Raw genomic sequence first — 18,153 nt, 5'->3', positions numbered from 1 at the left:
GATTTCATCCATTTTCTCCCCCTAATTGAGAAGACAAGTTGATTTTATGTGTTCTATATATTTATATATATATGTAAGAAGACATTGATTATATCTGTGTGTGTTCAAACATACAACCCATTTCCATAGTAGTCATGTAAAAGAAAGTGCAGACACATATATAAAACATGAAAAAATAAAATAAAAAATAGTATACTTTGATTTACATTTATATTCTATCAGTTCTTTCTCTGGGGTGAATAGCATTTTCCATCATAAGTCCTTTGGAATTGTCTTGGATTATTGTTTTCCTGATAATTAGGTAAGTCATTCACAGATGATCTTCATACAATGTTATGTTAGCTATGTACATTGTTCTCCTGTTTTACTCATTTTGTTTTGCATCATTTCTTTCTAAATTCCAAGTTTGACCATGTCACTCCCTGCGCAATAAATTCCTGTGGTTCTCTATTGACACCAAGATCAAATATCATTTCATTCATTTATATTTTTAATTTTTTGTTTATTTTACTTGTATCACACATAATTATTGACACAGTAGTAAATGTATATTATTTTATAAATAAGCCAATAATCATAAATTAGGAGTGGGTGCACTTTTTTTTTTTTTTTTTTTTTACTGATAGGGTGAATGAAAAAATAAAGTTTGGAGGTTACTACTCTTCTCAGTTCCAGGCTAAACACTTTATTATTTTAAATTTCATTTTAATAGTATAGGTTTTTTTTTTTTTTCCAATTACATGTAAAGATGGTTTTCAACATTCCTTTTTTTTTCAGATTGGGAGTGTGCGCACAATTTGTTTTTACTGAGAGGGTGAATGAAAAAAAAAAGTTTGGAAGTTACTACTCTCCTCAGCTTCAGGCTAAACAGTTTCTTATTTTAAGTTTAATTTTAATAGCATTTTCCCCAATTATATGTAAAAATAGTTTTCAACATTTTTTTTCAGATGGGGAGCTTGCGCACAATTTCTTTTCACTGATAAGGTGAATGAAAAAAAAAAAAGTTTGGGGGTTACAACTGTCCTCAGCTCCAGGCCAAACAGTTTCTTATTTTAAGTTTAATTTTAATAATTTTTTTTTTTAATTACAAGCCTATTCCCTTCCCCCTGAGTGGAGAGCCTTAGTTCGACATCAGTTGGGGTCGCACCAGGGAAGGTTTCATGGTTTAAGTAGAATAAGGCATCAAAATGCTATTGAGAAAAACCATTTGTCAGCAGCCAGCGCAGGTGCTTCCTGCAGCAGCAAAGGGAAGGAGTGAAGAGCGCCCGAGATGCTGATTTGATAAGGGACTCGCCAGCAGGGGCTGATTGCTTTTCTCTCATGTTACCCGGATGAGATGGCCAAGGCTGAGCTCAATTGAACATGTCTAGGTACGCGCTTGGGTCCTGGGCTGCCAGATCCTGGCAACAATGACCATAATGGTGATTACAGAAAGATGGCGACCCCACGTGATCCAGAAGGAAGAAGAGAATGTTCTAAGTGTGACGTTCTTTCGGTTTGGGGGTTTCTTTTGTCACGCGACCTTCTTCCCCTGCTGTGGCCACAGCACCCGAGTTTTAAGCTGTTCGTCACGGAGCCAGCTCCGTGCAAGGAGAGAGCCGGCACAAGGACGTCTCCACAAGAGAGCCAGATTGTTCTCTGAGGGATACTTTAGCCCCAGACAATTGGGAAGCAAGGAGCGTTCCCCTGCCTATTCAACCATATATGAATTCTATGATATCCCTCTTTTCATGGTGATTCCAAGGACTGTTGAATGAAGGGCTATAAACCGTCCCATCAAGTCCGGGGAGTCCCAAGAACCAGCCACAGTGCATGGCGCGGGACTCTCGTGTCCGGCCAGGTGGCGGGTGATGTCATTCCATCAGTATGAGCGCGGCTCTTTCTGGGGCTCCCGGCCATTTTCCTTTGCCCCCTGGGCCTGCTGTAGGGGAGGAACACCTTTTTTCCTACAAAGAACAGGCCCCCAAGGAACCAACACTGAAACAAAAGCTTGCTATTTTAGTCAAGGTGTTTAAGTCATCAGCCACCATTCCAGCGCTTAGAGATGACGAGCACAGGGGAAAGGGCATTCGGAGGCCAGGTCATGGCCCTGGAGCAGCCTTTCACCACGAGCGGAGGTGTGGTTGACCACGTGAGTCCGCGTTCAGTAAAGCAGCGCCTGCCTGGAAACCCCTGAAGGAAAACCGGGAGGATTCTGGGAAAGGCCAGGCTCCTAAGGCCCAGCTGGCGAAGGCAGGCAGGGCTCGGAAAGCTCCCGCCTCAAAGCGGGCTATTGATTTAGACTTCCGGGTCTGCTTTCAGTCGGAGTGGTTTGCCTTGTTTTCTATGGCAACAACACGGCCCTTGATTGGAAGAGAGGCCTTAAGACTCAAACAAAATTAATCAGAGGATGAAGGCTGGAGAAACACTTCCGTGTTAGGGCTACAGTTACCAGTGACCACTGGGGCTTCCCAGGATGCCCAGCGAGCTGTGGCTTATTCCATGCAAAATGACGTCAGTGCGGGCTTCTGCCGGGGCGGCGCACACAGTACACAAAACACATGCATATACATACACACAGATATGCAATACGCTTTACTGCTGGCTAGAATTCCCCAGACAATGACCTTGCTCTATTGTGTCATGGAAGAAACAACATAAATCAAAGAATTAATTTACATGTCAGTACCTGAAGTACCTGTTGAAAAGGACCCAATAAACCGGGGATGGCCAATGTGCTATTAGGGCATGAACCCGGGGCTGTGCCAGGATGGTGCGGCCCGAGATTTGGATCATTATTCACAATATTCACATTACGACAGTATTATCTCTGGGCCTGAATTTTAATAGAAATCATTATATACCTTCTTACCATTTCATTTGTTTGGTTGGGTTTTTGCTTAATTACAATTTTTCTTAATTATAGCCTGTTTGGGGGAGGGGAGGAATGAAAGGAGGAAAAAAGAATAAAGTAAATAAAGTGAGCAGCAGAGAACAAAAGAACAGTTCACAAGGAAGTAAAGTCAGGCACTCATGGATGTAATTTCTTCTACTAATATATACACTTTCTTTAACTGGTATTTGTTGTCATATATTTTGAATCCTCTCATGATAATGTTCTCCTTTGTTTTGTTTTGCTTTTCTGTTTTTCTATTTGCTTATTCTGTTTCTTCAAAAAACAAATTTGGGGGAGGGGGGAAGGAAAGCAAGCTTGGGTTTTCCAGAACAGGCCTTCCAAGCTCTGTTCCTCAGAACCTGCATCTGTAATTTAGGTCCGCCCTGCCCCATCCATGGCAGCGCCAGGACCGGGCGAGTGAGTCAGCCACCCCGCCCCGATCCGGAGAATCGGATTAAAGTCTCATCGTGTCTGTCAATCGTGGTTTGTTTTATTTCTTCACCCAAGGAATAGCAGCAAATACTGAGTAACAGAACAGACACCGAAATCCGATTTTTGGGGGGGCAAATAGTTAAGACAGACAGTGCCTGACATGTGACTTATTTATTTCTTAGAAATAAGACTTTTACATCTTTCTTTACTTAGCACCATACTGCATGTCTAGACGTGTGTATGTGTGTATGTGTGTGTGTGAGTGTGTGTATGTGAGTGTATATGTGTGTATGTATGTGTGTATGTGTGTATATGTGTGTATGTGTGCATGCGTATGTGTGTGTGAGTGTATGTGTGTGAGTGTATGTGTGTGTATGTGTGTGAGTGTATGTGTGTGTACGTGTGTATGTGTATGTGTGTGAGTGTATGTGTGTGTGAGTGTATATGTATGTGTGTGAGTGTATGTGTGTATGTGTGTGAGTGTATGTGTGTATGTGTGTGTACGTGTGTATGCGTATGTGTGTGTGAGTGTATGTGTGTGTGAGTGTATGTGTGTGTGAGTGTATATGTGTGTATGTGTGTATGTGTGTATGCGTATGTGTGTGTGTATGTGTGTGAGGGTATGTGTGTGTGAGTGTATATGTGTGTATGTATGTGTATGTGTGTATGCCTATGTGTGTGTATGTATGTGTGATGTATGTGTGCATGTGTGTGAGTGTATGTGTGTATGTGTGTGAGTGTGTGTGTATGTGTGTGTGAGTGTATGTGTGTGTATGTGTGTGTGAGTGTGTGTGTGTGTAACTCTTACCCAGGCCCCTCAAATAATCTACCTCATGTAAAAAATGAAGCAGATATAATTTCTTATTTTACCCAACAACTAAGGATTTGGGATTATTTCATTATTTTATTATCTCAGAATTCTTCACTGTCCAAAATGCAGCACCTTTGTGACTGTATTTTGGACAAGAACCGCCCCCCCCCAGTCTTCCTACTCTTACACGACACTGGTGGTTATAGACACTAATTCTTTGGAACTTTTGAAATGGAAGACTTGAGGGAAGCATCCTTTTATAGCCATACAGTACATAGAATGTATTGGGCAATTAGGATATTCAATTCAAGTCCAGCTGTCCTTTGCCAGCTGTGTGACAAATCACTCAAGTCCTAGGAACCACACTTCCTTAGGTATAAAACAAGATGAACTCCAAGCTTTCTTCCCAGGTCTTCATTATGAATTCCAATTCATGGATCCTTGAGTCATCATCTTCACTGTTCTAAAAAAAAGAAAGAAAGAAAGAAAGAAAAAAAAAGAGGAACCCAGAAATTAATTCAAGACCTGATTACCAGAGTCCTCTAGTCTCCCTGGGGAAAAGTGTCTTTTTTTCTCATTGACTAATTGCAGCGCTTAGTACAAAATCCATAAAGTGGATGTTGCGACAAATTCTGACCATTCTGTTTCCTAAATTGCAGATGTGTGTCATAATAGATCTTGTCCTGATGTCTATATTTTTATGCTTAAATTCATTCACTCCCCTGTACAAAAACACACGCCAGCGGTATCAGTGTCGACGGAGCGCAGAGGCAGCTTCCATTTGGATTCATGGGCACATCATATCAGTTTTTCAAGATCCCCTCAATCTAGGCTGAAATTGCTTTCTTCCTTTCTACCTTCCCTGAGAATGAGCCAGAATGAATTCTTTCTCACAAAGAAGAGTTTATTTTTCTCAAGAAGCTCAGACACGTGCCCCATGGCATTTTCCTTCTTATTTCAGTTTGGGATATGGTAAAAGGGTCAGCTTGCGTTTATGGCCTCTTTGTTCTCTAGCATTTTCTGGTGCTTAGTGGCTGATTTTCCAGGCTGCAGCAGTCAAAATCCTCTGAACTCACTAAAAATGTCCAGATTATTTCCCACTTGAAGGTCTGCCTTCCTAGGATAGAGGGGAACCTTCATTTCTCTCTGTGCTGTTGCACAAAGCTCTCCTATAGCTGTAAGACTTAGGAAGAGATCCAGAACTTAGAGGCGATGAGGTAAGGGGGATGAAACCTTTCCCCTTGACACTGGGATCTGGAAGAGTCTGAGATCTCTCTCGTCTGGTTTCTGTTTGGAGAATGGATTCATGAGAGTTTAGGTAGGAATTGAGTTATTTTTCTTCTCCCACAAATTTGTCTCTCATATTTAACTCTGCTAGCTATCAAAACTCTGGGCTATATATTTTCCCTGCCCCTTCATCACCAATTGTATTTATAACCAATCCCAGTTCTATCCCTCCTTGCCCCCCCCAGACCTGTCCAATTTGCAGGTTTCTTTCTTGACAGAGAAGTGAGAGAATGTTTTTTCTGAGACCTGTCCCTGCACTCTGCAGAGTGTAAAGCTTTATATCAATGGGAGCCATTATTATCATTATTATGATGATGCCCTCCGTCTCCATACTCTCCATCTGCTGCCGAGGTTCCCCAGGGATCAATGTTATACAACTTGAAACAGGGCTGCAGTCATTCAGCTGTGCTTGGAATAGTTCTTCCCCTTCGCTCCTGCCCCCATCCCCCTTGCCTATAGGATTGCCTTCCTTCATTTCACACAACAACGAACTCATTATCCTAATGTTATCCCTCCTTTGGCAGGACTGTTCTCATGAAGTGGAGGAGAAAGGAGGAGAGTTTTGTTCTCCCAGGAGGAGTCACAGCCTTCATCACCAGGGACTGCGTCCTGCTCTCTGATATGAAACAGGTCGCCCTACACAAGTCCGATAGAATGATTGTAGTCAATTCTCATCACAACTCAGCAGTAACAGGGGCTTGCAAGGAAAGAGAACCCCAAGCTGGAAGGGACCGGTCTCTCTCATCTGTACCTGAGATCCAGTTCCAGATCCAACTAGAATTTTCCTGTTCTGCTGCTGTCATTTCCCTGACCTTTCCTTTCTGTCATCCAAAATGTAAGGCAGAACCCAGAGGGAGGACTGCGGGGACTGATATATAGTATTTTTAATATAGTATTTTTAACTTTTTTTTTGTTATTGTTTACTTGCATTTCGTTTGCTTTCTCATTTTTTTCCTTTTTGATCTGACTTTTCTTGTGCAGCATGATAATTGTGGAAATATGTATAGAAGAATTGCACACATTTAACATATATTGGATTACTTGCCATCTAGGTGGGGAGGAAGGGAGGGAGAAAAAAATTCATAACATAAGGTTTTGCAAGTGTGAACATTGAAAATTATCTATGCCTGTGTTTTGAAAAGAAAAAGAAAAAAGATAAATTAAAAAATAAACAAAATGTATGGCAGAGATGGGAGGCTATGACCCTGCTTCTGTTTTTTAATTGATGTCACTTAGCTCTTATGCTCACCTCTCTTTGTTCCCCTATTCAAACTGGAAGCAAAGATTTTTGTGTTGTTTTGTTTTTCTTGTTTTTTGGTTGTATCCAATTCTTTGTACTCTCTCTCTCTCTCTCTCTTTCTCTCTGTCTCTCTCTCTGTCTCTCTCTCTCTGTCTCTCTGTCTCTCTGTCTCTCTGTCTCTCTGTCTCTGTCTCTCTGTCTCTCTCTCTCTCTCTCTCTGTCTCTCTCTCTCTCTCTCTCTCTCTCTCTCTCTCTCTCTCTCTCTTTCTCTCTCTCTGACACACACACACACACACACACACACACACACACACACACACAGAGACCTAGGAAGTATTAAGTATCTGAAGATCTGAAGCCAAATTTGAACTCAGGTCCTCCTGACTTCAGGGCTGGTGCTCTATCCACTGTACCATTTAGTTGCCCCTTACCCAGTTCTTCTTGTGGCTTTGTACATAGTATGTGCTTAATAATTTCTCGGTAGGTTGGATTTGATTGAAAACAAAAAGCAAAGCAAAATAAAATTGATGGCCATATATTTAAATAATTAGTCTAGAAATAAAAGAGTATGAACCCCTCATTTTACAGATAAGGAAACTGAGGCCTAATGTCATATGGTTGGTTAGTGTCAAATGTGGCATTTGAACCTAGAACAATGTTCTTTCCATTATGAATTATATGTCACACATAGCTTATTCTAAAAGAACTTAACCTGGGCCAAGTCTGTTGGCACACACTTGTAGGCCATATATCTTCCTTTCCCTAATTGCATAGCCTTTGGGTCTGTCTAGCTGCCATCTTTCCACATTCTTTCCTCTTCCAACATGTCCTTCTTCAAACTGGGACAATCACTTACCTTGCAAGGAAGGCTTCTTATCCCTTCTGGCTTCTCACCCAATTTCCAGTTTCAGTAATCCTTTCTATCACTAGTTCTAGAGAGATTAATTCAATCTTTTTCTTGTCTCTATGACTTTCTTCAAGTCCCAGCTACCAAGAAACCTTCCCCAGTCTTTCTTAATCTTTTATTTCCCTTCATTGATCATTCTCCCAATTTATCCTATAAACATCTTGTTTGTACATAGTTATTTCCATGTTGTCTCCCTCATTAAAGTGTGAGTTCCTTGTTTTTTGCCTTTCTTTGTAAATTTTTTTGTTTGTTTGTTTGCTTTTTGTTTGTTTTGCTGAGGCAATTGGGGTTAAGTGACTTGCCCAGGGTCACACAGCTAGGAATTGTTAAGTGTCTGAGATCACAGGTCCTCCTGACTTCAAGGCTGGTGCTCTATCCACTGGGCCACCTAGCTGCCCCATTTCTTCATATTGTTAGCATTAAGCACAGAACCTGGTACACAGTGGGCAATTGATAAATGTGTATTGACTGACTAGCTTACTAAACAATCAGTTCAGTCTATTTACAAGGCGCTTTAGCCCCCCAATGAAATAATTCAGGATAGACAGGTTTCATAAGTACACTCTCTGAGTCATTATGTTTATTACACTATTTTTTACACTATGTTCCTCCCACAACTTCAACTAAAACAGAGAAACTTCACAAACTGGGTAAAGCCAAGACTGGTAGGTAATTTTAATTGCCCTTTGGACTCCCCTATTCCAGTGCAGACAGATTTCAGGCTCATCAGAACTGTGCAGACTCTCAAGTTTATCAATCACTTAATAGCTTCTGGAGCTGAGTCCACCCATGGGGGGCAAGAGTGGTCAGCAATAAACCTGAGAACGTCTGATCTGGCTATCAACCAGATTACTCCTATAAACAGAACCTAGAGGACTAAAATCTGCCTATTAATCCCAGCACAGGGACTTTGTAAAATGGCCCTCTCAGCTTTCTGTGTTTGCCATTATTTTGAAACTGGGTCTGGGCTATTTGCAGCAAGATTGTCCCTACTCTAAGATTTTTCCACCTCCATTCCAGAAACCTTCTCACCCTGGAGATACCTCCACCCTTGTGGGCCCTCCTCCAATAGTGCATTTCTAGAACCACCATTTAAGGAAGTGCTAAAACTAACCCACACTGGTAACTCCCCTCCCCCCAATCCAGCTGCATTTTATCTTATATATTCCCACATTAGCTAATAAAGGACATAGACTTTCTTCTTGTTCTTCTTCTTTAATTCAATATTAAATTAAATTAAAATTCAAAATTAAATTCAATAAGTCTGTACTTAATAATTGTTCATTAGGTTGGGTTGGATTGAAAAAAGACAAAGTAAAATAGAATTGACGGCCATAAATTCAAAGAATAATTAGTTTAGAAATAGAAGAGTCCAAACCCCTCATTTTACAGATAAAGAAACTAAGGTCCAAGGTCACAAGATCACAAATGGAGCTTATTTTCTTTCTCTTAAACCCTTCTGATTACTTTAGTAAATAACATTATGCTCCCCATCAATTATATTCACAGCCTAGGGGTCATCCTAAATTCCTCACTAACTCTTACCGAACTAATTTATACCCCAACATCTCCCAAATATGCCCCCTTCTCTGCTCTAACATCTGCTCTAGAGCTGGTCCTCCTCCTCATCTCCCATCTGGATGAATACACTAGCTGCTTGGGGGAGAAGGGAAGGAGCTTATTTATCTGCCCCAAATCTCTCCCTACTCTGTCCATCCTATCTTGAGCCACTAAAATGATTTTCCTAAAACAAAAGTCTGATCTCATCACCCTCTACTTAATAAACTCCAGTGGCTTCTAATTGCTTCTATAATCAAACACAAAATGTTCTGTTTGACATTCAAATTTCTTTATAAAGTAGGTCCCTCCTTCTTTTCTAGTCCTCTTATACGTTACCCCCCCCCCAATAGCCAATGGCATTGATCTTTTGGCTGTTCCATGAACAATACACTCCATCTCTCAGCTCTAGACATTCTGGATATTCCCTCTTGCCTGGGATGCTCTCCCTCCTCCACAGCAACTAGTGACCTTCCAGGCTTTCTTTAGTCCTAACTAAAAATCCTACCTTCTAAGGAGAGTCTTCCATAAGCCTTGTTAATTCCAGTGCTTTCCCTCTATTACCTATTTATCCTGCCTATAACTTGCTTTACATATATGTATTTGCATGGTGTCTCCCCCATTACATTGTAAACTCCTTTGAGGGGAAGGGCCACATTGTCCTGTGGGAACTGTCCTGTGACCTTCCTACCTAAGGACACAACTTCAGCATCCTGGGCTCCAGCCTGACAGTCCTATACATCTCTGCCTTCACTGGGGAGCAGCTGCCCACAGCCAAGTGTAATAGCCGTGATGGAGGGGCTGGGTAGTAAAGTGGCCAACCTCACATCCCTACTATTCAACCCAGACTACACCCAAGTATGTAACGAGTGCCAAGCAAGCGTCAAGGACTGAAGCTTTTTTTCTCTCTCAGTGAAATGAATCGAATACCAAATTTGACAAGGTTCAAAGAAGATGAATACCAAGTGCCACAAATACAAACTATTTGTATTCTCAGTGCTTATCACAATGCCCGGAACATAAAAAGTACTTAATAAATGCTCTGTCTGTTGTTCTCTGTCTATTTATGGATCTGTTTCACAGCTGTGAGGAAGTTGCCCTTTTCCCCAAGCAGGTGTGTGTGTTTTACATGCCCCACTAGTATCATGGGATTTCCCTAGTCCCTGGTTCATGACAAGGTTGTCTTCTTATCTTTATTCCCCCAAAGTATTGTAATGCGTCCAATAATCTGTGTATTCTCCAGGAAGTCAGTGATCCTCAGAGAATGTCCTTCTGTTAATGGAGCCCCCAGCAGATGTCTAGGAAGAAGGATAGAGATCTAAGTTCCTTTTCTCAAGCAAAGATAGGAGAAGAATAGAAGAATCAACCAGTCATGATGTCTTCTACGTAGAGACAAGTAATTACATCATTGGATCTCAATTTCTTCATCACTGTGGAGAAAATAGAAATTATCTTCTTTATAAGAAGTTAGGAACAAAACTGAAATACCCACAAAATCACAAGGAAATCATCTTAATGACCTGGAATCTAATCTATGCAATTTCTTATTATCTACTGGATGATAGTATTTTGGAACATTGGCCACACCAACTGTTGAGCTTCTTTTTAATTAAGATAGAACAAAATGGCTTCCTAGAAAGCAATTTTTTTCTGGTACTCACAGACATGCTGGTGTTGGTCTCTTCCTAGCCTCATGCGCTAACCTTACTCTTTATTTAAATTATCGCTGCTTCCAATCTTCAAGATGAAAATCAATAAGATGCAAGTTATTGCCTCCCACTTCCAAATCCTCTAGGAGTAAATCTCTTATTTCCACGTAGAAAGAAGAAAGCATTAAACAAAAGGAAAAGTACTTAAGTACTGAGAGATAGAGAAAGATAGAGAGAAAGAGAGAGAGAGACAGACATATAGAGAGAGACAGAGACAGAGACAGAGAGAGAGAAAGAGAGAGAGAAAGAGAGAGAGAGAGAGAGAGAGAGAGAGAGAGAGAGAGAGAGAGAGAGAGAGAGCTGAAATCTATTAGTGACTTGCTGATAAACAAGTTATACAAGCTGATTCACTAATAACAGGACTAAAACAGTAGATCAGTAGTTTTGTTTTTTTTGTTTACTATTGCCATGTTTATATTCAGAAAACAACTCTGATTAGTAGGAGATGGAGAAAAAGTGATAGATTAGGTACAGCAAATACTCCAAAAAAACAGATTCAGCGAAAATCTGACTATAACATAGGGAAGTGACCAGAGATCAAAAATTTAGATGGAGCTTAGAATTCAAGTAACCCAACGGGTTCATTTTAGAGATGGGACAGCACTGAGTAGGATGTCTTCAAAGAAAACTATATTTCAATGAACACCAGAAAAAGGAAAGAATGTGGAAGAAGGGACCTAAAGATCACAAAATCATACATTTAGGGAAGGAGAGATCATCTTTCTGTAGAGAAGGAAACTCAGGTTCAGAGAAGTAGAAATTTGCTTTGAGCCTTACAGTTAGGAAGTAGCACACTGAAGCTTTTAACCCAGATCCTCCAACTCTGAACCTGGAGATCTTTCTGTTGCACCCCCCATCAAGGAAGGGACTAAAAGGGGCACTGGAGATAGCAAAAGAGAAGCTAGAGGCTGAGGGGAACTAATGTTAAATTTGTTAAGCAGGGTAGAGGGACAGGGCAGCCACATCTCACATTACTGCCTCTTCCCCCCAAGTTGATGCTGAGCTTATGGAATGCAGTGGACCCTTGGTCTGGGGAGGGGGCTTAGCTTTGTCTGTCCCACACCATTCTGGTAGCAAGGTCATTTGAAATAGGGACTTGATGAAGGAGAGATCTATAGGGGTGTGGGCAGGGATGTGGAGTTGGTACAAAGGCTGGAGCTGGGACCCCTTTGGGAAGAAATCAGCTCCTTCCTCCCTCACATATAACCTCCCTCTTAGCATTTCCCCTTTTGAGATTACCTCCAATTTATCTTGTATGTTGTTATTGTTGTTTGTCCTTCATGCAGGAAGAGGACCATGACATCAGGGAATTGATGCTATAATATGCAAGTGAATTGGATTTAAGTACAAAGTCACCTGTCTCACTTTCTCCTTCAGAGACATCTGGATCCAAAGGCCAGATAGAAATCAGGATGCCTGAACTAAGCATAGCTAGTAAATACAAGCCGGATTTGAGCTCAGGCTTGGCACTGGACCATCTAGACCCTTGCTTGCTCTTTGATAATTCCCTCTCTGGCCTTCTTAGCCTTTTCCTGGGCTAGGCTTTCTCTGTTTACTCTGAGTCCACACTGATTTCTCACTCCCTTTTCTGCCTTCTTGTACTTCCAATCAATCTCACTCAATGAGAAGATTTCATTATTCTCTCATTCTTTCCTCCATCATACTTTTGTGCTCCCAACTAGAACAGAATATAAGCTGTTAGAGAATAAGCATTGTGTTGTGCTTGATTCAGCAGCACATATACTAAAATTGGAATGATACAGAGAAAATTATCATGATCACTGCACAAGGATGACATGCAAATTCATGAAGAGGATAGGCATTGTGTTTACCCTTCTGTATTGCTTTGACATGGAGCTAGTCATTCCCCAAATGTCCCAAAAAATATTTAGTAGAATGATAATGGACATACATACATCAATTATTGCAGATGGGATTGTTTTATGTAAATAGCCAAAAGAACTGTGCTTTGTCAGACTAAGAGACTTCTTCCATTAATCTGAGGAGTTTCTTTGCTTAAGATTCTAACCCAAATCTTTCTGCCTTCAAGCTCATCACTCTATCTACTATACTGCTGCTCCTTTTTGTATTTAGAAAATAATATTTGTAGTCCTCCATGAACTCAAGCAAAGTGCATGTGTACAAAGTAATAGTAATATTCTGGATTGAATGACTTTGCTATTCTCAGCAGTACAGTGATCTATGATTACCCTGAAAAATTTATGATGAAAAATCCTATTCTACCCAAAGAAGAAACTGATTGTGTCTGAATACAGTTTGAAGCATTGAAAAAAGAAAAGAATTTTAATATTATTTACCAGGGAAGGTTCAGAAGAATAGTCAAAGAGCAGAAGTGTGGGGAAATGATTGTGATATGAAAAGAAATACATTAGTTAAATAATACTCATTATAATGATAATGACACCAGCTTATATTGTCACCTCAACTTTACCTTTTCCCAAGTGTTCTCACAACTCTTGTTTTATTTGTTTCCACAGGTATTATTATTCCCATTTTATGGATGAGAAAACTGAGGTCAGGGCCTTCTAGGGAAGCCAGTGGGCTGGACTTGCTGGGGTTCATAGGAAAGTCAAAATGAGATAAAAGAGGAGACACTACAAGGTTAAGTCAGATATTTATGGGTCCTTGGGCAAGTTCTTCCTTGAAGAGAATGTGTTTTGAAGCCTTCTAAGCTGTTCTGGAAAGTGACCTTGATCTTACTGTGGTGATTCCCCTACCCTTTGATCTGCACTGTTGCAGGTTTAGAATACCTGGCTATTCTCAGCAGCTCATGACTTTGCCTTTGACCTCCTGATAATGTCTCCCTAGTGCAGACTTCACTTCTTCTTTGGCCCCCTCTTTGCCCCATCTATGAATTCTAAGCCCTGAGGGTTCCCTTGGCTAGAGCATTTTCTTGGTTTGTCATGCACTTCCTTTGGTTTAATCCTGCCATAAAAATCCAGCAGAAAAAGGCCAAACTCCTGCTCTTGATAAGTTTGAACGGGGGAGGTGGTTTTACATCCTTATCAAAACTAAAACTGCAGCCCAGTTCTCTTTCCAGTGGATCAACTGCTGCCTCCAAACAGGATGTCATTGTGTTTTAGTACATTGTGTTAAAAAAAAAAAAAAAAAAAAAAAAAAAAACACCAAATATCAGTGTTATGGTGATCTGAATTTCCTCATTCTTCTCCAATTACTTCTGATTTAAATATGTTTTTCTTTACATAAGTAGAATTTGCCTAATTTTTTTTCTCTCTCTGAATCATCCCTCCAAGCCCAGGAAAAGCAAATCCTCCTGGGTTACACATGCAAATGTGAGAAAAGCTTCTCCCTCTTTCATCATACCAAGAGAGCAAGGTCTACTCAAAGTCCTTCTGATCCTGGGCACTCCCCACTGTGTCAGAGCTCCTTCCTAAAAATAGATAAATTTCTCTTGAGTCCTTGCAAAAATATGGTCATAGAGTTATCCATAGGACCAGGGAGCACACTCCGGGAGTTATGAAATGAACCATCTCTCTTTGTCTTTCTCTCCCTTCTCTTTGTCTCTGTCTCCCCCTTCTCTCTCTCTCTGTCTCTCTCTGTGTCTCTGTCTCTGTCCCTGTCTCTGTGTGTGTCTGTATGTGTTTCTTTCTGTTTTTCTTTCACTCTTTCTCTGTGTGTGTTTCTGTCTCTTTCTATCCATCTATCTAATCACTTCTCTGATATTATCTCCCTTTCCATCTATTGTTGTTGTTGTTTATTCTTGTTCAATTCTTCATGACCTCATAGCCAAGCTTATGTCTGTTGAATGTGTTGTGTGTATGTGTACGTGTGAGAGAGAGAGAGACAGAAAGAGATGACAGAGAGAGATAACAGAGAGAAGAGAGACAGAGAAGAGATAAGAAACAATAGATAGATGGACTGGAAATAGATTTATAGAAAAGAGGGAAGTAGACAGACTGACACATAGAAAATAGTTGATGAACACGTAAAGAAACAAATGCTTGTTGATTGATAGATTGATTTAGAAGGAAAATGGGACATTTCAGGAACATACATGAGAGATTCTAGAAAGTGGTATAATAACATAAAGACAGAACTCAAGAGTAGAGATTTGCTTTGAGTCTAGGCTGGAAGACCAGATTTCAAAAGAGCTTAGAGATCAGTAGACTCAAACTGTTCATTTTGCAATCCTGAGACAGGAAGTGACTTGCTCAAATTCATTATTTGCAAATAGCAGAGTCAAGATTCCAACCCCAGGCCTGTGACTACAACAATCTTTTGCTTTTTCTCACCGTGGGACTTGGAGTCACTTAAAGATTTGATGTCCCAATTATCTTCACTTGTAAAATGCAGAAGCTGATCTGGTGTGTGGTAGCAAATATACCTCCCACCCACAGCAGACATCCCACATACTCCACAGTGTGGCCCAAACCAGGTTAAAATGCATTTGGGGAATATGTAAAAAAATAAAAATATAATAAAATATAGATAATATTACATTTTAAAATAAAGTAAATATGTAGACCACAGAGTTCTTTGTGAATAGCTTACTGACCCCCATTCCTAATTGAGTTCACTACCACTGGTGAAGATGATCTTTAAGGTTCCTTCCAGCTTTAACAGTCTGCCAATAAAAAGCCAGTGATCTGTTAATCCCATTATATTGTCTGATTGTCATTTGCTTAGTAAAGTAGGTAGATCCTTTTGGGGACACTCAGGACTATTGTGTTCCTGTTTGCAGTTGACCTTTAAAAATAATTTGACAACCATTTTAGAACAATCCATCCTCTTCAGAGTTAGATTGTTCAATATTGACTAATCTCCTCCCCTCTTCAGTTTCGTGGGCTCTTCAGGTAGCTGAATATGGAGTAAACTGAATAGGAATAAATGCTGCTCTTGGGGTGAGAAGAGACCTACATTTAAATCCTACTTCTCCCAGGTACTACCTGCATAGACAAGTCAATCTCTTTGAGAATCAGTTTCTTCATTTTTCAAATGGAGATAATGATAGGTTTACCTCATAGAATGATGTGTTTAGAGCTGAAAGAAACCTTAGATGCTATCCAATCCAACTTCCTCATTATCCAAGTTTACTTGATTGTAACAGAAGTGAAATTTAAATGTAGGTCCTCTGACTACAGATCCAGTGATTTTTTTTCACTCCCTCACAGAAATATGGTGAGGATCAAGTAAAAATAATGTATGTCAAGCGTTATCTAAAGAGTAGCTATTATTTTTTCAGACTAAAAATATCAGCAGAATGGATGTTTTTCCATCCATTCCTCAAAGAACCTTTCCAACTGTGTAGATTTATTTGTATCTTTTTAAATAGGAAGAATATTAGTGACAGTTGGGTCTGCAGGTTCTTTGAGAGAAAGAAAATATTCAAGGAAATTGGGTCTGTTTAAAGGATTTTGGACATTCAGTCCAGGACTGAAATGTATTTAGATCCTTTCTTCCTGGAGTGCTCAATAGGTCAGATTCTTCAATTTTCCAGTGCTGAAAGATTCTATAATTTAACCCATGTCAAAGCCAATGGGAATCTTTTGGTCAAAATTGATAGACTTTTCTAAAGAGGTCAGCAGAGCATCAGTGCTGTATGAAAAATATCATTGCTCATAGGTTTTTTTTTATTTCATTAGAAAAATTATGGTCCACAGGAATCCTCAAGCAGGAAATTTAAGGTGGCTGAGTTCTATTTGTCTCCAGTGATAATTCACTGACTCACCCAATTTATCCAATTGCTTGATGCCTCCATTGGAAAAATGAAATAATTGATGGCTGCTTCTTCAGTGATGAAGTGGGCTTAATGCTCTCACCCACAGGTCAGTGACTGGTCTAAAACAACCTATGAAAGGAAATTTCTATGAGTTGAATAGCAGAATGTAGGAGGAGATTCCATCATAACTTCCTAGTTGTTCAGTAATTTCAGTCATGTCCATCCCTTCATGACCCTATTGGGGGTTTTCCTGGCAAAGCTACTGGAGTGATTTGTCATTTTCTTCTTCAGCTCATTTTACAGCTGAGGAAACCGAGGCACACAGGATTAAGTGACTTGCCCAGAGCCACATAGTTAGTAACTGTCTGAGACCAGATTTGAACTCAAGAAGATGAGTCTTATTGCTTTCAGACCCACACTCTATCCTCTGCACCACCTAGCTCCCCATTACACATAGCAGCAGACACAGTGGGGCAGAATCTGGAACTACTAATTAATATCAGTTTGGATTCCCATCATCACCCTTTGCTCAGCTACAGACACTTAGAAAATATCACAGAGATCTATACTGGGAAGGAATTGTAAAAATCACCTAGTCAACCTCTCCTATTTTATAGATGAGGAAACTTAAACCTGGAGGGGATTATTTTATTTTTCTAAGATCACACAGCTATTTAGCAATAAAGTTTGGATTCTAACCTAAGACTCTAAATTCCTAGTTCAGTGCTCTATAGAAAAGAAAGAAAAAACATTTATTAAATACTTATTATCACTATACTAAATAATGGCAATAAAAATAAGAAGTCAGACAATTCCTGCTCTCAAAGAACTCACATTCTAGCTAGCAAGAGCAGTATATATGCTAGAGTTAAGCTGCAGAAACAATGGCAAAGTCTTGTGGTCTGGAGGTTTTACCATATAGGGAATGTATAGGGTGGGATCTGGGAGGGTTGGTTTTAGGTAGGGATGTTGGAGGATGCCCAAAAGTATGGCAATCTCTGAGTAGATTCTGGCACGGGACAATTGAAGACTGGCATATAATATTCAATTTGGGCACAAACTGAAAAATTGGGTATAAGGGGAATTGGAGGAAGACAAAAAGCTTTCTGACCTTTCTACAAGGTCAAAAGGAGGAAATATACTGCTCCAAGTCTATCCAGCACTGTTCAGTTCTATAAAAGCCATTTATGAGACACATAAACAGTAACATCTCTCCTTTTTTCATCGTTGACTTCAAAGGAGAAAAAATACTCCAAGAGAAACAAATCTCAGTAATGGTGAGGGCTAAACAGAAAGGTTTCTAGAAAGCTCTGACCTCTTCTGGTTTTATTTTATTTTTAAGAAATGTTATCCTTCAGCGATAAAGTTAAAAAAACATTATGGGATGACAGCAGTACACAGTGTATATGGGGAAAGCAAAATATACTCCAAGGATCACTGACTTTCCACTAAACTGGTTTTCTCTTCTTCTATGAATGATCTGGCTTATGGAGAGTATTCCCCAGAATATTTCAGCACCTTCTTAGTCATTTGACATCGTCTCTCCCCACTCCAAACTATCTTCCTCATAGCTGCCAAAGTGATTTTTTCATAAGCACAGAACTGACCAAATCTCTCCACAATTCTGTAAGTCC

At 40.0% G+C, this 18,153-nt stretch overlaps 1 long non-coding RNA gene and 1 other non-coding gene across 2 annotated transcripts in view; one reads left to right on the top strand and one right to left on the bottom strand.

The window, feature by feature from the left end:
- Positions 1 to 8,738: 8,738 nt before the first annotated feature.
- The window catches only part of LOC141564864 (uncharacterized), a 42,748-nt gene continuing 33,333 nt past the window's right edge, over positions 8,739 to 18,153 (bottom strand). Inside the window, exons 2-3 of the long non-coding RNA XR_012488765.1 lie at positions 16,529 to 16,648; positions 8,739 to 10,539 (exon numbers count right to left, since the gene is read on the bottom strand). This is a non-coding gene — a long non-coding RNA (uncharacterized LOC141564864). The remainder of the gene's footprint in view (positions 10,540 to 16,528; positions 16,649 to 18,153) is intronic.
- Positions 12,538 to 12,644, top strand: LOC141565164 (U6 spliceosomal RNA). Its single transcript, XR_012488864.1, has one exon. It is a non-coding gene; the product is annotated as a U6 spliceosomal RNA (small nuclear RNA).

This window comes from Sminthopsis crassicaudata, chromosome 3 (genome assembly GCF_048593235.1).
Source record: "Sminthopsis crassicaudata isolate SCR6 chromosome 3, ASM4859323v1, whole genome shotgun sequence".
NCBI lineage: Eukaryota > Metazoa > Chordata > Mammalia > Dasyuromorphia > Dasyuridae > Sminthopsis > Sminthopsis crassicaudata.
Note: the sequence above shows the minus strand (reverse complement) of the source record. Positions and strands in the feature narration are given on the sequence as shown.